Here is a 17,692-nt window from a genome sequence, read left to right on the forward strand (position 1 = left end):
ACCAGACCCAGCTTAAATGTCCAAAAAGCCAATCACAAGGATATTTAGATTGATGCAGTGGGATACCTGGAGCCAATTTTATTTCCAAGATGATAGTTTCTTTTAAATTCATCTTTACCATACTTAGAACATGAGGGGGGTTTCTATGAAATTAACAAAGGACAATTTCTTATTCTGCCTTTGCTTTTCTAATTAAGGATTCAGGTTCATGGCTGCCCTTCCAGCCAGGCTCACTCTGAACCAGCAGACTCAACTGTTTGGAAATAGGACTTGGGCTCTGGAGTTTAATATTCCTTGGCTCAAGTTCAGGTTCTGCCACTTACAAGTGCTGTGACTTTGGGAATTTCATCTCTGGGACTCAGCTGTAAGATGGGGACAATAAAATAAAATAGCAAGTTTAAGTTGATCTCTGGAGTGGATGCCCAATCAATCTTTAATTTGGTTTCTTTTCCTTTTATGGAATCTTCCTCCAGGATTTTGCTCTACCAGATCAATTTTTGAACTTGCTGCCTCTTAGTCATCTGTTTGTCTGCCAATCTACCTACCTACCTACCTACCTACCTACCTATCATCTACTCCATCCATCCATCTAACAATCCATCTATCCGTCCATCCATCCATCCACCCACCCAACCATCCATCCATATTTTGACCATTCCTTCTTCCCTTTTTCTACCACCCCAAACTTATTCTTCCTGTGTTCTGTCCTAGGAGCTCTCTGGACATCTGAAATTTATCAGATAAACCAATTCAATATTTATAGACTTAAATAATAGAACATTTTAAACGCAGGAAGATCTTGAGGATTTTAGTCCATATCTCTTAATTTACTCATTAAAAGAGGTTGAGTAACATGGGTAATGTTTCATGGCTTAGTGGGAATACCACACTAATTTGTGTAGGTTCCCTTGAATACAGTGAATCTTAATAGAGAAAGTATTTTTCCATGAGGAAAGATAATGATGATGGTAATGTTGACGATGATAAGGTTGATGATAATAATAGGCATTCTTCTCAGCCCTTATCACACACCAAAGACTATACTTCTTTTTTTTTTTAACCTCATTTTATCCTCCACAGAACCCTTGGAGGCATAGGTTGCAATTTTATGTATGAGAAAACTGAGACAGAGAGAGGTTAAATGACTTACCTAAGGTAACACAGCTGTTTAGGGGAAGAACCAAAATTTGAAAATTCTCTGTTGGAATTCAAATGCATAGTCTTAATCTCTACTGTCTTCCCCTGTCTAATCAGGCCAGAAAATGGTGGTGATGATGATGATTATGACAGTGATGGTGATGGTGGTGATGACGGTGATGATACCACCAAAAGCTTATTGAGCATTTACTGTATGCCAAGATAGTTTGGAATGTGAATTAACACATATATCCTTCACATCAACCCAATGAGGTTAGCATTATCATTATGCCCAGTTTTTTAGATGTGACTACCAAGACACAGACAGGAAGTTAAAGAACTTGTCCCACAGCTAGCATATGGTAGACCAAAATTCCAGCCCAGGCACTCCGGTTTTCGTGATCCCACTCCAAACCACTGCATGGGGCAGCCTATTTGCAAAGGCCAGGAGTCTTATAGGCTGGGCTGTGAAGTAGAAAGCAAGGCTGTAGGGCAGTTTCCGCAGGAAAGCAATGTGTACGTGTCTGGCTGTGAGATAATGCAGGCAAAGGTACGTTGTAAACTGTAAAGCACAGTCGTGGTTACCACCGCCCAACCTCAGCCTCACCTATGACATGGTCAACAACAGTCGGCCGGGTTGGTTATCAGTCAGGAAGTCCTAGTGGCTCTGCCTGGGATGCAGACTCTGTCCACTGACAGCGCATAACCAGAATAGTCTGGAACTGGTACTGCAGACCCAAATGCCCCTGAGGCCAGGGAAACAATGTGATTGAGTGAAGGTGTTAGGTAAGAAACATAGCTCTTGTTTACAGACTAAACCCATAGGAATACTTTTACTTAAAAAAAAAAAAGGCTGCTCACATTTTTCTTAACATATAAAGTCACTTCTTCCTTCATATTTCAACTCTTGAAAGAGAGAATATTGGAAATCTCACTTTCTTCATAATTCTCCCAAAAGTGGAGTGATAAATAACTCATTTGCTACCCAGCCTTGGAATGGGAGAGAGATGGGTCTTGGGGTAAAAGAAAGAGCTCTGGACTCAGCAGAGGGGGCAGCTGCTACTCAGGGGTTATTGGCACAAGTACCCTATATTGGTGAGGGTCTATGAGGAAAACCAAACCACATCAATCATTTTGACATGGAGAATGATAGGGAATGGTTAAGCAGAGACTGGAGGACGGAGAAGACGTAAGGAGCACCCTGAGATAATGCTGAGCTGATAACGGCAAGAGATGACCACACTGTTGATGCTAGGAATGAGTAGCAGAGGGAGGGGGCTTTCTAGAACAGGGAGCTGTGACATCCAGTACGGTAGCCACGAGCTCTGTTTGGCTTTTGAACACTTGAAATGCAGCCGGTCCGAGCTGTGAAATGCTCTGTGTATAAAATACATACTGAATTTCTAAGACTCAGTACGGAAAGAAAGGATGCAAGTTATCTCATTAATGATGTTTTTAATATTGATTACATGTCGAGATCACAGTTTGGATAGATTGAGATGAGTAAAATTTATTACTGAAATTAATTTCTCCAGCTTCTTTTTTAAAAATCATTTTTAAAGTGGCTACTAGAAAATTTCAAATTACTTTTGTGACTTGCATTCGTGGCTCTCATTGTCCTTCTCTGGGACAGCGCTGATCTAGCAGCTTAGAGCAGGGGCCCCATACAGTGGGGACCCTGGCATCTGAGAGGCAATGCCGGCTGGCTAGTGCCTGAATCTCAGTGAGGGGTACAACTGCACCAGCTGGGAGGTATGGATAAACCACAGACCGGAGCCTCCGCCCTGTCTGGGTCAGGAACTTTGCTGGGATGTCAATGACAGGAAGAGGAAGGACCCGGGAAGGTATGTGTTTTTTCTTTCTCCTCCAGCCTTTCCGACTCTCTGTCTCTAACACCTTCTATTTGCAGAATCTAACAGGAAACCAGTTGGCACAAAAGCAATGTTAGCAGAGTCCTAGTGCCAGCATCATAGACCAGACAATGAAAGGATGAATTTGGGTATGGGCATTGTAAGAGTCACATATTTTTCAAGAGAAGCAGCTCAATTTCTTTTTATGAGAAATTTTCCTAGTTCTAAATGCTCCTGCCTAATTAAATATTTTCCAAACATTATGCATCCAAACAAATTACATCTGCAGTTCGCATTGCTTGTGGGTAATAATCTGGGGACTTTAGTCTAGGTGTCCCAAGATCCCCTCCAGTCCTGAGTGTCTATGGTTCAATGAGCATTTAATTGAGTGTAATAAAGATAATAGAAGTTCTCTGGAGAGAGAGCACTGTAGGCTGTGGTCCAGGAAGGCTTCCTGGAGTTGGGGAGGCCTGGGCTAGGGACTTGGATATTCTTTCTTATAAAAAGACCCTCCTGCAATGTCCCCGATCAATCATTTATAGCTTTTTCATCTGCTTGCCTCCATGAAACTGCAAATACTGGTCCCAACCTTGTTTACACCTGTGAGTGAGATTTGCCTGTGTCACAAGCTGAGTTCCTGATTGGGGCCCAAACAAGGAGGCCGTCTGAAAACTCCCAAAATGCCTTAGAGACAAGTGATGACTTTCAGACCAGGGGTGGGGGATGAGGGGGCATCTCGAAAGTGCTCAGATACAGTGGATCTTCTCCGTTGCAGTATTTTTGTTGTTGTTCATATCAAAAGGGGGTGAATCTCAAAAGTAAGAGTGTTTCCATTTCCAACTGTTTGTGTTTGTTTACTGATAAGGGAGGAATAATATGTAATAAATCTTTCAGAAATTAAAATGCTAATCTTTAAAGTTTAATAAGGAAGACACTTTGAGTGTGCTTATGCAAATCTAATACAGAATGATTATTTGCATTTTAAAATTCTGAAAATTATAGCCTGGATCATACTGTCGTCCAGGTCAGGCTTTCCTTTAAGGAGAAACAATATGCATTCCATTGTTTATAAGAAAGAGCTGTTGCAGGTATACTCTCTGATTTATTCACCCCAGATTTTCGCTCCTGAGTCTCATGGGAGCCCCCCTCTCCTGGATGTCCCCTTCATTTGGCCATCTTCATTGGAGCCCACCGAAGGCTCCAACTTAAAGGAACCCTACAGCCCCTAGGGGCTTGGAACTTCTCAGTCTTCTGAGTGCATGTGTTTCAGGTCATGCCCTGTGTCCATGTCCCTGGTTGGAGGCTACTTCTGAACCTGGTTGGGATTAGCTGATGGTGGCATCTGTAAAGACTCTACATTCACCGGACTTTGCTCAGGAAAGTGCTTCTGAACACTTCTCCTTCGGATGACCTGTTGAGACGTGTGATTTGCAGTTGAAAGCAGATCTATGGCACAAGCCCCAGCTGGAGACAATACATTAACATACGAGCAGAAGGTGGCTGACCCAGAAAATGGGCTGTGACGTGGCCAGCCACCTCCAGGGTGACTTAGGATAAACTTGAGCTAACAGGGATGCTCCATGCTGAGTGGTGGCAATATCAACAGACCAATTCCTATTTTTGTAGAAACAAAAATTCAAGATACATAAGAGAAGGTACCTCATTCAAGGTTTCTTTCTGAAGCCATGATGAGGGTTTTCTTGGACTTTCTGTTGACTTTTGTACATACTCCAGGGTCAAAGTTGCTGGAATGCAATTGTAAGGCTGATTCATTCTTTCACTCATGTATTTATTAAAATGCCTAGTATAGGACAATTACTTTGCTAGACACTGGGCATATGACCAACCACAAAACAGTCTTTACCATCATAGAACATATTCCTACCAGTGAGGAAAGACAGTAAGAAGACAACTGCAAGACAATATGTACATTCTGTGATGGAAGTAAGCACACCGTGATATGGAAGCACGGAGAAGGCAACATACCAGTCTGAGGGTATCAGGGAAGCTTCTGGAGGAAGTGTAGTATAAACCCAACACTGAGCTATACATGTGACATAGCCATGTGATGGTGGGTCTTTCTATGCTATCCCAAGTTTCTTGCAATAAACCTCCATTTCTGAAGGTCACCTGTGCATGACCTTGGGTCTCTAAGGAATTTTTCCCTAGTTGACAAGTACAGAGTTTGGAGCTTAGTGGCCTTGGCAGATAGATCTTCGATACAGAGAAACTCTGATCCAAGCTTCCCACCCTGCCTCCAGCCCATGTTTTGGACATGATTGGAAAGTGTGGGGGAACACCCACAGACAGTCATTGCAGAGAAGTCAGAAAAAGACAGTGGGTAGCTTGGTCCCCTCTCTGACTTGTATGCACAGAACTTCAGGGAAGAATTAGATCTTAGAATATGGAAAAGAAGGTGGCATGCCCCCAGAAGTTTAGCAATTCTTTCTAAATTAACCCTGCTCTTTACTAACCATGCACTAGGTATGAGGTGAACCCCAACCTCAATTTTCTTCAATTTCTGCCCTCACATGAAAGCTTAATTCAAAAGTCATCTCTTCTCCAAGTGGAATAAATACTTCTTTCCTCTTGTATTTCCATAGTCCATGTTCTCTGTTTTCTAACATCATAACTTTCTGTTGGGGGGCAGGTGGGAGTGGCTTATGAGTGTCTCCAAAACCCTGAATAGATTGAGCACCCCCAGAAAACAAGACCCACTTTTTATCAAGTCCTCGCACATCATAGGAATTCCAAAAATAATTTTTAAAATGAATTGTTGCATTGAATTTGCCTTAAAACACAGCCACCATCCTCTGGACAGATAACTTGGCTTAGGAGCAGTTTTTATGCTTACTGGTATTTGGCTAGGAAGGTATCTACAGATGAAGAGAATGTTGGAGAGAATTTGAAATTTTAACACACACATTGCTCCTAAAACTTGGCTGGAGCTCCACATGACTCCTATTACAAAGAATCTGAGCTTTGGAGAGTTAAATTCTGTTCCGTTCTGTGACCTGTATTTCCTGCCGTGATGCTGTCACAAGGACTATTTTCCCGGTCAGTGTCTTAGGTGACTCTTACAAGAAGAGGTCAAGGGCTATTATAATGGAGTGCGGTGAAGAGTGTGCACTCAATAAATGTTAGTTCAGTTCTTACTATTATCTCAAAAATCTGAAGAATTGGAATCTCATAGGTGAACTCAAATGACAGAATACAACATGGTTTTGAGTTTTCTTCTTGTTCTTCTTCTCTATCCCTCCTCAATACCATGACCCTCTGAAACTTCACTATTAGTAGTTCATTCCTTTGTAACTAACACAGTCCTATATTAAAAGACATTCTCTCCCCTGTGGGGAGTAGCCACTCAGATCCTATGAATGAAGCTCAAAGATCATTTTTGCTGCTGTTATCAGTATAAAGGCATTGGTCTTGAAGGACACGGAAGGGGTACATTGCTTTGAAAAGGAAGTTTGGATCATAGAACTGGGAATTCAAGTTTTAGCACTAGGAATATTTACTTTCTAAGAAACTGCTTAAGCTTTGGACCCTAATGTTGGAGTAGGGGGTAATGGGATATGTGTGCCCCACTCCTTGTGGAAGGAGATCCACTGGCTGAGTGCTCCTGACCTCTCTCAACCCTCCTGCCTGGGCAGTGGAGTGTCCTCCTGGATCCATGATTTTGAGAAGGGAAACTAGATGCAACCCTCAGCCCTCTCCTTGCTCTTGTGAAGGGAGCACACATTCTGCCGGCTTGGCTTCCTGTCACGTGGAGAAGCAGGCCTCCTGGTGAGGTCTTCAGGTCTGCAGAGCCACCTCTGACTGGCTGACTAAGTCTCTCTAATTCACTCCAGGAAAGCTGCATGCCTGCAGATATAAACCACATTCTCCATATCAGCATTTTCCATAATAAGGCTGTATTTTGATATCCGCATAACTTAACCCATATTTAACTCTAAAATGATTGAAAACTTGGTCAGGAAAGTGGCTCCTTTGGGATCCCCCCCACTCCAATATATAAAAATCATCATTCATAATTCCCCCTTTGCCTCAGCCATCAGGAAATCCAGATCCCAAATGGTTAAGTGGCTAACTTAAGTTTACTAATACATAGCAAAAGGTCCATAAGATGCAAAGGGATTTTGATACAACTTTTCTACTTCTCTTGTATAAGGAACTGGTGAAGTCACTGGGCCAGTTGTGAATAAAAGAACTGTTTTTATTTGTCATGGTCCCAATTTCCTTTTACTTGTTACTCAGGTTCTGCTGGTTTTCACCAGTTTACCCCCATAACTCTGGTCCTAGGTCAGTCGCCGGGGTGTCTGCTTCTCCTTGATAGTTGACATGTGAGGCTGCAGACCAAAATCTCGTTTTCTGCATACCGTTGCTCAAAACTGAACTTTTAAATATAAGCACTTAATGAAAACTATTTTCAAAAAGGTATTGTCCCAGGAATGGACGCCCTGTGCCTTCAGGTGGCCCTGCCCATCTCAGTCCCTGATAGTCCTCTACACTCACCTTCTTTCCTTTCCAGTCTGGCTGGCGGTGTGTTTATATTCCATTCCTCTCGGCAATGAGAGCAACCCTTTCATTGGGGTCTGATCTGAAAATGGATTCCTCCTTTGAGCAGAAACTCAGACGCTATTACATCGGCTATAAAAATGATTAAACATGTTTCCCTCTTTCCCAAGCACAGCAGCTGGAGTTTTATTGTTTAACCACCTCGTGCCCGCGGTAATGGGGTTTACAGCTTCACCTCCCCGAGCCTCAGATTTTTCAACCACGAGGAACCAAATATATGTGCTCTGGCCTCTGAGTCCCTGTGTCCCCTTTCTTCCTTTCTAAGTGAATCAGGTATCCATGGAAACAACCAAAGATTAATACTCAAAATAGACAATCATTCATTACTCTCTGAACAATACAACAAAAATAAAGATTGTATTAGGAACAATCTGAATTCTTACAACAAATTATGAGGTCCAGTTGCAGAATAGCAGTGGAAAGGAAGAGGCCACCCCTCTAAACATTTTTTTGAGCTTCTGAAAATAAAAATCATGAAGTCCTGAGACAAGCATTTATCATACAAAAGAGTACCAACTTTCATAAGCACTGGATTTTGTCACTTAACAAATACTTCCTAGGATCAGGTCCTGCCAGACTTCAGTGGTACTGTGATGCCATCCATATTTTTATGATGGAGGGGACCCAGGTCACGCTTGTCCTACTGTGACCTGAGGCCCCTCACTAGAGCAGCTGCAGGTGGGTTCTAGCCCACTTTCTTGTTTTGCTTTCTTTGTAGTACCATCACCATCTGAGATTACTTACTTATTTTCTTTCTTCCCCAACCAGATTTCCTGCGAACGATATCTGAATGATCTCTCTGGATCACAAGCCACATCCTTGGCTATTGGAGAGTAGAACACCTTGATTTCCAGTCCTACAAATATTTCACCCAGAAAAGAAGTAAATAGACCATTGTTGCTAGAAGGAAGGAGAATGGGTGCTCCAAGACCAGAAGACAATCCATGTCAGTTACAGAGTGAGAGAGGGAGAGTGAGCGCATGCAGATGCCGAATGACTGCATTGAGCCATGACGCCGGGAGGCGACGGTTCATGGAAACAGTGGGAAGTGCACTGGAATTCCTCTGGCTATAAAACCGGGAGGATGAGTTTAGTTATTGGCTGCACCTGATCTAAGAGACAGGTAGGTGGCTGCTGTATTTTTTTGATTACGAATGGGTTGATCAGTTGTCATATATTTATTAACAATCATAGCTTTATAAATTGTATCATACTCTGCCTATTTTTCTCAGTTTTATCATTTTTGCAATTAATAAATGATTTTTATTTTAATAGCAATTGTAACCATTCGTGTAGTATATTTGTTACACTTAATTCTCCCAGTTAATGATTTACTTTTGATCTTCATGTTGTGAAAAAAATTTAAATTTTCACAACTTAAAATCAAATAATTTTTTTCAAGAAATTTTCACAATTGTTTTTATACTTGAGAAATTGGTCAGACAGATAATACAGCTATATTTTCTTCTTATTTTATGCTTTTTTTAAAAAATATTTTTTATTTATTTATTCGAGAGAGAGAACATGAGCAGGGGATGGGGCAGAGGGAGAGGGAGAAGCAAACTCCCTGCTTGGTGGTGAGCCCAATGCAGGGCTCAATCCCAGGACCCCGAGATCATGACCTGAGCTGAAGTCAGATGCTTAACCAACTGAGTCACCCACGCACCCGTTTTATCTTTTATTTTACACATTTAGTTCTTTGTTCCATATGGAATTTATTTTTATTTCTCTTGTGAGTGCCGACTATCTACAAGTATGTCTCTTCCCATAGTTAGCTAATTGAGCAAACATCATTTATCAAATAATTTTTCCTCACCTACGGATTTGTGTTGCTATGTGTGTCATTAACGAAATCCTTAAATACAGTGGAGATTATTTCTCAGTATCTATTCTGGTTTTATAATCTATCAGTAGTCATAAATATAGTATTTTTGAATTATTGATGCTTTGTAATTCATTAAATAGGAAAAAAACCTCTCCACGTCAATTGCTCTTATTTTTCAAAAACCTTTTTTAGCAATTGTGCCTGATTGTATTTCTTAAAGAAAGTTAGACTGATGTTTCTCATAAAAAATTATTTTGGCATTTCGATGGAATATTTGTGTTAATTTGAGATGAACTTATATCTTTGTGGAAACATAATCATAACAAAAATGGGTATTTAATGAAGACTTTTAATGTCCAAAGTGCTACATAAATATTATCTCATTTAATTCTTAAAACAGTCTTGTGGAATAGGTACTATTTTTTTAAAGATTTTATTTTTTATTTATTTGAGAGAGAGAGAGAGAGAAAGCCAGAGAGAGAGCACAAGGAGGGGGAGCAGCAGGCAGAGGCAGAAGTAAACTCCCCACTGAGCAGGGAGCCCGATCCCAGGACCCTGGGATCATGACCTGAGCCAAAGGCAGACACTTAACCCACTGATCCACCCAGGCGCCCCTGGAATAGGTAATACTATGGGACTCATTTGCAAATGAGGCCTAGAAAAATTATTTCTCTTTCTGAAAATCACATAGCTGGTTAGAGGCAGAGTCAGGGCTTAGGCTCAGGTGTGTCTCTAGTACTTGTGTATGAGAGAGTCCTCCAATTGCTTTGGGTATATTTTTTTCTTTATCTTAGGAGTGTTTTATTGTTTTGTCCATAAATATTTTGTGCTTTCAAAATTAAGATTATTAGAAAATAAATAAATAAATAAAATTAAGATTATTTCTAGATATTTTGTACGTACGCTCACTTTTGTTTATTCTATTTCTCTACTATTTTTGACATATATAAAATGTGCTCATTTTTATACTTTGCAATTTAGCAAACTGTTAAAAATGCTCCCAAGGGGCGCCTGAGTGGCTCAGTCAGTTAAGCATCCAACTCTTGATTTTGGCTCAGGTCATTATCTCAGGGTTGTGAGATCGAGCCTTGTGTAGGGCTCCATGTGCTGGGCATGGAGCCTGCTTAAGATTCTCTCCCTCTCTCTTTGCCCCTCCCCTGCCTCTCTCCCGCTCTTAAAAAACAAAAAAAAGAAAAGAAAAGAAAAGAAAAAAAAGAAAAGAAAAGAAAAGAAAAAAAAGAAAAGAAAAGAAAAGAAAGAAAAGAAAAGAAAAGAAAAGAATGCTTTCAGTTGATTGTCTTGGATTTTTGCCAGCAAAAAATGGTAATATTAATAAGATGGCAACTCTCTCCAAATTGATCTACAGATTCAACACAATCCCCATTAAATTCCAGCTGGTTTCTTTGCAGAAATTGACAGGCTAATCCTAAAATTCATATGGAAATTCAAATGACCCAGCATAGTCAAAACAATTGTATGAAAGAAAAATGAAGTTGGAGAAATCCTATCCCCTGATATCAAAACTTACCACAAAGCTACACTAACCAAGACGGTGTGGTCCTGGCAGAAAAACAAGAATTCGGATTAATGGTATAGAATTGAGAATTCAGAAGAAAAAAGAAAAAACACCTCTCACATTGATGACTAACTGATTTTCAACAAGGATGCCCAGATAATTCAATGCGGGAACGAATAGTCTTCTTTACAAATGCTGCTGGGATACCTGGATATCCACATGCGAAAGAATGAAGTTGGACTCTTACCTCATACAGTTTACAGAAGTTAACTCAAAATAGATGACTGACCTAAATGTGAGAGGCAGAGTGATACAGCTCTTAGAAGAAAACCTAGACAGAAATCTCTGTGCTCCTGGACTAGATACTGATTCCACAAATGATCAGAAGCTCGCGAATAGCTCCACATCGTCAGCCGTCGAGGGACTCCAACTGAAACCACAGTGAGATGGCCCTTCGCACTCACAACGAGGACTGTAATCAGAAACAGAGACAACAACATGTCTTGGTGAGCATGTGGAGAAATTGGAACCCTCATATTTTGCTAGTGGCAATGTAAAATGGTGTAGCCACTTTGGAAAACAGCCTGGAAGTTTCTCAAAGGTTAAACATAACATTACTGTATGACCCAGTGATTCCATCCTAAGTATATACCTGAGAGGAATTAAAACTATATCTACCTAAAATCCTTGTACACGTACAGGTATAGTGGCATTATTCACAATAGCCCAAAGAGGAAACAACCCAGATGTTCATCAGTTAATGAATGGTTTATGAATATGTACATCCATAAAATGGAACATGAGTTAGCAATAAGAAGAAATAAAGTACGGATATATGCTACAACATGGATGAACCCTGAAAACATTATGCTATGAAAGAAACCAGTCATAAAAGACCACATGTTATATGATCCCATTTATATGAAATGTACAAAGGAAACAGGTCTATAGAGACAGAAAGTGGATTAGTGGTTGCCTAGGACTGGTGATGGGGTGGCTGTGGGAAAAGAGGAGTGATTGCTGATGGGTACGGGGTTTGGAGGGAGAATGATGAAAATGTTCTAAAATTGATTGTAGTTATGATTGCACAATTCTATAAGTGTACTGAAAAACACTGAATTGTATATTTTATTTTTAAAAAAATTTTAAAGTATAGTTTGCCTTTATTTTATTTTATGACTTTTTTTTTTTTTAGAGAGAGAGAGAACGCATGCATGCATGTGCATGCAAGTGGGGGTCAGGTGGGGGAGTGGGGGGTGGAGGGATGGAGGGGCAGAGGGATGGAGAGAGAGAGAGAATGAGAATCTTAAGCAGCCTCCATGCTGGGGGTGCAGCCTGACCTGGGGCTCTATCTCACAACCCTGAGATCATTACCTGAGCCAAAATCAAGAGTCAGATGTTAAAAGACTGAGCCAACCAGACCCCCTGAATTGTATATTTTAAATAGATAAATTATATCTCAGTAAAGCTCTTATAAAAAATAATTCTGTATTCTTACTGAGAGGTACACCTATTACTTCCTGTTTCATTGTGAAAGACACAATAAATACTACACATGGAAACATACACTTTCATGAATGCTGGGTCTGGTCACTTAATGATAACCTTCTAGGTGCCCTTCTAGGCTTGGATCCTGCTGGACTTCAGTGGACCTGGGGCGCCATTTGTTTGATTAGCCAAAACTTAAAAAGGACTAAATTTATTGTATTCTTACTATATGCCTCTTTCCTTTCCAAGTATTTTCTTTTGCCTGTATTATTTCATTCAATTTTGCAACCATTATCCTCATTTTAGTACCTAAGCAAATTTAAAAATATTGAATAAATATGGTGGGAAGAATACAATGGGACTGTTAATCCTTATAAAAATTTGAGGGACCCTCAAACACTGTCACTGAATGGAAATTATTAGTTTCAAATTGTATCATTCTCAAGCAACAAAGAACGGAAATTAAAAAGTCAAGCTTCAACTCAGTGAATCCCAAAAGCCCAGCAAAATAAAGGTAAGAAAAACAAAATGGAAAATATCCCTAAAAATAACAACAGAAATTAATTAATTTTTATATCAGTTTGAAGTGAACGTAAATCTCAGAAGAAAAATCATAATAGTGCTTTCAAAAGCACTCTGGGGTCATATAGTTATACCTGAACTCTATAAACTATTACAGAACCCAAAAAAGACAGGATCCTTTCAAGCCCATTCTATACAGATGGCATAATTCTGGTAGCATAATAGAGCAAAAATAGAATAAAGGAGGAAAGCAATAGCCTACTTCTCTCTCAATACAAACATATGCAGCATAAATGAAATAACAAATAGAATGTAACAGCATATTAAGAGAATAATTTACCATGACCAAGTAGAGTTTAACCTAGGAAGTTAGGGAATAAATCAACAACATATATCTCACTAATAGCACAAAAGAGAAAAGTGAATTTGATGATGTCCTAAGCTGACAAAATGGCATTTGCTAAAATTTAACTTCTATTGATGACTGAGCAAAAAGTATTAGAAAATCTTAAAAGATTGTCTCTTTACGTATCATAGAACTGACAGCATCATATTAAATGAAGAAATACACAAGAATCAATTTCATTGAAATCAAGATTAATACAAAAATGCCTGTTATCACCATCACTATTTGACACAGTTTAAATTTTAGCCAGTGCATTAAGCGAAGTAATGAAAACAGAAGACACATCTATTGGAAAGATGGAGAGAAAATTTTCAATATTCACAGGCAAATTGATTATATACTTTAAAAAGCACAGGAGAATGGAATGAAAAACTATTAGAATTAATAAGAAAATGCAGTTAAGTTGTCGAATGAAGACATCAGTGTACAAAAATCACAGCAATAACCGGAGGATAGAATGGGAAAAAAATACCATAGGTTTTTCTGAGTAATGGTTTCAATTTCCTTATTTCAAAATAGCATGTGCATAGTAATTTTATTTTTTCTTTGACCCAATTGTTATTTAGGAGAATGTCTTAAATTTTTGAATGTCTGGTGAAGAATATTTGGTCTACATTTCTGTTAAACATTTTTTGTCATTATATTGTAATCAATGTATGGAACCTTTATAACGACTGCATTGGCGAAATGTTTAAAAAGGCTTTTTGTCTTGGACTTATTATTTGGAAGTTTTTGTAGATATTACTTAAAATGTGGCGTACTTGTTAATTCTCTAAAGTTAAATGCGTATCTATTATATAGATATAGTTCAATCTATTCTATTATATAGAATAGTTCAATCTATTCTACTGTGCAGAAGTCAAATTCCGGAGACCTAACAGTCTATACTGTGATGCTATGTTGCTTGGAATATAGTGGCAATTTTCATCAATATAAAATTTAATATTTTTAAGACAAATTTTAACTTGTCTAAAATTAATATTTTTTTGAGATTTGTTTATTTATTTTAGAGAGAGAGAACACATGAGTGGTGGGAGGGGCAGAGGGAGAGGGAGAAAAGCAGACTCCCCGCTGAGAGTGGAGCCTGATTCAGGTCTTGATCCCAGGATCCCAAGATCATGACCTGAGCTGAAATCAAGAGTTGGCCGCTTATCTAACTGAGCCCAGGTGCCCCTAAAATTAAGACTTTTAAAGGTTTTTTTTTTTTTTTAAAGTAACCTCTGTACCCAACATGGGGCTTGAATTTACAATCCCGAGCTCAAGAGTCACACATTCCACTGACTGAGCCAGCCAGGTGCCCCTAAAATTAAGATTTTAACTCTTGATTTTTTCGTTTATGCATAACTGAGAAATAATCTCCAATCCTTTTATTGGTCACTTTTGCTTCATGCATCTTTTCCTAATTGCTGAGTATCCATTCTTTCTGTCTCGGTCTCTCCTTTGTGGTTTGCCTTTTAACAGCGGAGCTTAAATCAGTTAAGCCTATTATCATACCTCTTACGCTGACCTTATTTGTATTGTCTTGTATTTTCTAATTTTTATCTGTTCTTGAAATCTACTTTGTCTTCTACTATAAAAATGTTAATACAAACAATTCATAATGTTAATTGATTTCTTACTATGTGCAACATGTTTTGCATATCATACCACATTTAATACAACACGATCTTTTGAGTAGGAACTATTAAACATATTTGTTTTATTTTTTATTTTTTAATTTTTTAAAAAAGATTTTATTTTTGTTTATTTGAGAGAAAGAGCAAGAGAGAGCATGAGTGGGGAGGAGGGTCAGAAGGAGAGGCAGAAGCAGACTTCCTGCTGAGCAGGGAGTCCGACTTGGGTTTCCATGCCAGGACCCTGGAATCATGACCTGAGCCTAAGGCAGACGCTTAATCGCTTAATCGACTGAGCCACGGAGGAGTGCCAAAACATATTTGTTTTACAAAGAAGGCATATCAGAGGGGATCAGAGAAGTTGACTAATTTGCCCCAGGTCACACAGCCAGTATGCGCCAAGGTCGGGGTATGGACCAGGTCTAACTCTCTCTGGAGTTCAGATGATTCACAATTCAATATTGTCTACCAAATAGGTTTATTTAAAACAAAAAACCAAAACCAAAAGACTTTCTGGTCTTGGTATTTAGAGAAGAGAGGTCATTTTTTAATTCCTATTTTAATAATTTTCTGTTTTCTTCTAGTTTTTTTTTTTTTAATGTTTCAGTCTTTAATTCGTCTGAAATTTTTACATGTGGACTAAGGTAAGGATATAAGATAATCATTTTGAAATGTATAACCAATCAGTTAAATGTTTTTTAATCCCATCCTTTTCTCATTGATGTAAAATACCCTAAATTGAGATACATGTGTTGGTACATTTCTGAAATTGTCCCTGGTGCATCTATTTCTGGGCCCTGTCACACCATTTGCACTCCACTTTGGTGTGTCTTGGGGTCAGGTTCCCCTCATTATTCTTCATTTTCAAAAATGTTTCAGGCAGCAGTTTCCATATTTGGTTTTGATGGCTGTAACATCAATTGTCCTCTGTTTCAAAGAGTGTCTAGAAGCCATGTTAAACTGGGGATCATTTTAAATCGGAAGATAGCCATGAACCTCTTTCCTAGGAATATGAAGCAGTAATTCATCTGGTTCTTTAAAATGTGGAGTCAACTTTGTGCACATACTGAAAGGAAGGAGAGAACTAAGGATGACGATGGTCTCAGTGGCTAGTGAGATTACATTTGCTCATGGAGACAATTTGTTCTCTTTTAAAAAATACTGTGTCCTCCCATTAAAAATTACAGCCAGTGTGGGGTTGGGGGGCCCCTGGGTGTCTCAGTTGGTTGAACATCCGACTCTCGATCTCCACTCAGGTCTTGATCTCAGGGTCATGAGTTCAAGCCCTGTGTTGGACTCCATGCTGGGCATGAAGCCTACTTAAAAAAAAAAAAAATACAGCCTGGGGATTATGCCACCTCATTATCTGAGTTCTGCAGTGACAGGTAAGCAACATTCTGAAACTCTTGGGTGGTGGTAGAAGGGTAGATCTAGTGGTTGAGTTACGGAAGAACCCACCCTGCAGATTCCTCCTCTCACCCCAGACAACTACTTTCCTTTCTAATTAGTTGTAAAGAATCTCCCAGGGTGCACTTGGCAAAAGCAAACTCCCCAAACCCAGTTGCAGAGGTAACTGGACTGAGTGCAAAGGAGCCACAGATGTTGCTACCTGCTGTCTTGCCCTGAGCAAAACCCCAGGCCAGTCATCAAGACGGGCTGGATTAGCCTCCGGTGCAGTGGAAAGGGAGGTTTTCATTGGGCCAAATGGGATAATCCTTGCTGTGCGTGGTAGGTTCCTGATGTCATTTGTCTGAATACTTTCTCATTGGCCAAATGCAATCGTGCACAGTGGCTTTTTCAGTCGTTAGCATGACTGAGCCGGTGGCGTTCTTCTGCAGCTGGGTGACAGTGGGAGAACCCAGGTGTGTACCTGGCTTGCACAACCAAGACTCTGGTTCCTCGGGTTTCATGATCTCTGATGCTTGATTGTGCCTCTTAGTCAACTTTACATATTGTACTTGCCTTGGTCTTATTTAGAATAAAAGTTCAAAGCCATCGATGTAGCAGAGAAAGCACAGGCTGTGAGCCAGTCACTCTGAGACTGGATCTCAGCTCTGTTGCTGATTAGCTGGAGGTCCTTGGACATTTTCCTTAATGTTTCTTTGTTCCAGTTTCCCTACCAGTAAAGTGATAACATTAATGCCCCCTCCCCCCCTCCTTTCCAGAGTGGCTGTGAGGCTCACAATCCCCGTGCCTGGAATGAGAAGATACTCTGCAAGTAATGGCTGTTGATTATGATTCATCTGTTTTGCTGCAAGTATGGGCAGGCTTGCCTGGCAGTGAGGAATTTCCCAGGATGAGGGCCATTTACTGTTAACACTGGGACAGTTTTAGGAAAGTGGGGTCTGTCACCCTGTTGTAGGGAAACAATCCTGAGAATTGCAGAGGCCTCTGCCTTTGAAATGCTGGTGATTTAGGGTAGAGAAGGCATATGCGGGGAATCTGAGCCCTCCTTGACCGTGGTTGGCTTGGCCAATATTCACACCCTTCTTCTCTCTGAGTGAGGTCCTCAGCTTTCCCAGCACAGCAGATTTGCCAGTGTTGGTCAGTACTGGCTAGAGGAAGCAAAACGTGTTTGAGCCCTTAGACAGTGCCCGGGTTTTCCAAAATTCACTCTTTCTACAAAATGTTAAGTTTTCACTTTTGTGACAATGGACTTCAGCTGGGTTTCAGAAGTTAAAGCCGGTTCACACTCATTTGAGGATTTTTGCAGATTTGTCTGAAAGCATTAACACTTTGAAGACAGAAGAACTTGCA

The sequence above is a fragment of the Ursus arctos genome, unplaced genomic scaffold (genome assembly GCF_023065955.2).
Source record: "Ursus arctos isolate Adak ecotype North America unplaced genomic scaffold, UrsArc2.0 scaffold_9, whole genome shotgun sequence".
NCBI lineage: Eukaryota > Metazoa > Chordata > Mammalia > Carnivora > Ursidae > Ursus > Ursus arctos.